We start from the raw sequence: 3278 nt of genomic DNA, 5'->3' as shown, positions 1-3278 counted from the left end.
CCGGACGCGGGGCCCACGCTGCGCCTGGCGCGGCGGGCGGGAGGCCCCCGCCCGAAAGGGAGGTCCGGGAGGAAGTGCGCGCGGGCCCGCGGCGGCAGGAGGGGGCGGGGAACAGGCCCGGCAGGCAGCGGCGGCGCCCCTCGCTCCTCAGCCGCACACACTCGGGGTCACCAGCGCAAGCGCCGCCCCCTCACAGCCCGGCCATCTTTTCAGCCCGGCACCGACGACTCCTCCAAGCGCGACTGCCACCACCGCCGCCGCCTGCCCAGCCGCGGCTCGGGCGAGCTCACCCCGCCAGGCCGCCGCCGCCGCCGCCCAGCGCGCAAGACGAGGCCCGCTGCAGGCCCCTCCCTCGCGCCTGGCCGCCCTCACCCTGCCTTCACGCGCCGCTCTAGCTCGGTTGGGCCGGGGCTGCTGCGGCCGTGGCGGATGGTGCGGCTCGTCAGGCCCGCCCGGTAACGACGACCGTTACCCCAACGGGCAAAGACACTGTCATCCCCGAGACTCCCCCGCCGCCGTCGTCGCTAGCCCTCGCACGCATGCGCACAGCGCGCTCTCACCCCTCCCCCCGCCCTTCCTTTCCCTCCGCTTCCCTTTTCCCCCGGCTTCTCCTCTAAAAGCCCCCTCCACGCCCTCCCGGAGCTACCGGCTCGCCCGGCGCATGCGCGGGCCCCCACCCCCTTTACCCCCCCACCCTCCCCCGACCCTGCCGCCTTTCGCCCTGACGCGTGCGCTTTGACCGCCCACCCAGAAAACCGGATAAACACATTAGCCCGCTCACGCCAGCCCCGCCCTGCCCCGCCGCCAGACCCCCTCTCCCCGGCGCACTGCGCATGCCTGACTCTCCACTTACGGCTCCGAGAACGGAGCATGCTCGGTGCCAGCCGCTCGCTCTCCCTTCCCTTCCCTTCCCTTCCCTTCCCTTCCCCAAGGCGCGGTCGCGTTCCCTCTCCCAGGTTGTGTGGGTTGCGATTTGGTCCCTTGCGTGGGCTGTCGTTTCCCCCCCCACGTCGCGCCGTGTGCCTTTGGGCCCGGGGTCCCAGCGCGGCCTCCCCACGTCTCGCCGACCGCGGGGGCAGGAAGCAGCCTAGCAGGGCCGCCAGCCCCGCCTCGCCGCCTTCCTCCCGGAACCTAGCGGCGTGGCCGCCGTGGGCTAGCCGCGGACCGACAAGTTTTAAAGGCACTCCTTTAGGTCCTCAGCGAGACTTCCGTTGTCTGTGGAGTCTGAACGTATCCGAATCCTTCGTTGTGCTGCATCAAAAAAAAAAAAAAAAGATTTTGCCTTTTTTGCAGAAGGGCTGAGGACACGGGTTATAAATAAAAGCTTAACTGAGCATGATTCTCCCCTCAAAATACAAATCCTTTTTTGGGTAGCGCAATTAGAAATTGCTCTTAGGCATTTTTTGCACATAATAAATGCTGTACACGTTTGCAAAGTGAAAATTATGACGTGCAAATTTTACATGCGTGTACATATGGTATCCCAAAGTGCTAATTTTAGGGCCTGGCCCATAAGTTATCCGGGAAACCCATACCATTTGAAGACAATTCTGTTTTTATTTTTGTTTTGTTTTAGGAAAGCCTAACATAGTACCGGTAAGAGTCTAATTTCCTAATTTTTATGTAGCAGCAGAGTAAGTAAAGCTGTGGAAAATGTATTTGGTAGTCACACATAGGAAACGATAAGTGTTCTAAAATTAGCTCATTTAAAAGGCTCCATCTGCGTTTTCTTTTTATGATAGCTCTTTCTAAGGTCACTTTCAACTCAAACCGCTGTACAGTTCTATTTTTACTCCAGACTCTCAGGTCTTCTCCCACAGCACACAGGTTGCCTTCCTCCAAAGGAGAAACCTGAAGGGTAAACTAGCCAGCCCTGCTCTCATCAGGCAGCCTACCTAACTGAGCAGTCTAGGTAAGGGATTACCTGCAGGCATTAATTTTTCCCCTAACTGGATTTTAAAAATCGCTTGAGAGGCGCACACCCCAAATTAAGATTAATTCTATTGATGGTGTGTGTGAGTCAGCGCTAAACCCGTTCTTTTTTTAGTTTCTGAAACTGGTTGCAACTGGTAATAGATTATAGCACTAAAGAGCAAACCGTCTTGAACTGTACTTCTTTCTTTTAATGGTTTCCTGAGCCTTGCCTAAAAAGGAATCAGATGGATTGTGTATAGACAATAAATTACTTAGACTAAATATTTAGGAAAAAATCACATATAATTCAAGTCCATTAAGAATGTCCACTTAAAACCATTTTTCATATTTTATGTTTTTAACTAATGTATGGAAATAAAAGTGTCAAGATAGTCAAATCCAACAAAAATACAGAATTTGCTAGAGAATGCAGTTTAGGGAAAATCAGGTTAATGTCCTGCAAATGATTACTTGCCTGGGATTACTGCCAATTTTTATACAACCTGGTTGTGAAACAGCCAATTATTTGAGTAAATGATTTATGTTACAATAAATAGTTTTGGATTTACAGAATTATTTCACAGAAGGTTGGATATTCTACACTCAAGTTCCCCTATCATTAGCATCTTATATCTATATAGTATATTTCTCATATTTAATGAATCAATACAATATCAATAACTAAAACCCATATCTTTTGCTTGAAGTACTTTCACACAGTACCAGAAAGAAACAAGATTTATTTCTGCTCGTGGTTTCAGAGGCCTTCAGTTCATCTTGGTAGGGAAGGCAGGGTCACTTCATGCCGGGCAGTACAGATGGCAGGGCTGTTCATATCATATAAACCAGGAAACAGGGCTGTAGGAATGAGGGGCTGAGTCTAACATCCAAAGATCTGCACTGAGTGACCTGCTTCTATAAACTAGGTCTCAATTCCTAAATGTCCCCCCCCCCCCAATGGCCAGACCAGCTGGGAACAAGTGTGAAAACGTGAGCCTCTGGGAATGTTTCCAATTCGTGTTCACATTGACATTCATATTCAAATTTCTTCTAAGACCCTCTTCGTTCTCCAGGATCCCACATTCATTTAGACACCCTGTCTCCTTGGGTTCCTCTTGGCAGCCAGGTAGATTTTCATCTACTCCAACAATTTTTAGTATAGGCTGTTTAGCGTTCACTGTTTATCTGAAATTGAGATTCAACAGCATTCTGCTTTTTATCTGGCAACCTAAGGAATGATGGCTATAACCTTTTTATGACTGGCTCTAATTTGGTAATCCAGGCTGGCCTCAAATTCTGGATCCTCATGCCTCAGGCTCTGAATATTGGTATTACAGGCACTGAGAGCTCAGGGGTCGCCATTC

The sequence above is a fragment of the Arvicola amphibius genome, chromosome 3 (genome assembly GCF_903992535.2).
Source record: "Arvicola amphibius chromosome 3, mArvAmp1.2, whole genome shotgun sequence".
In the NCBI taxonomy this organism is placed as follows: domain Eukaryota; kingdom Metazoa; phylum Chordata; class Mammalia; order Rodentia; family Cricetidae; genus Arvicola; species Arvicola amphibius.
This window is presented reverse-complemented; position numbering follows the sequence as displayed.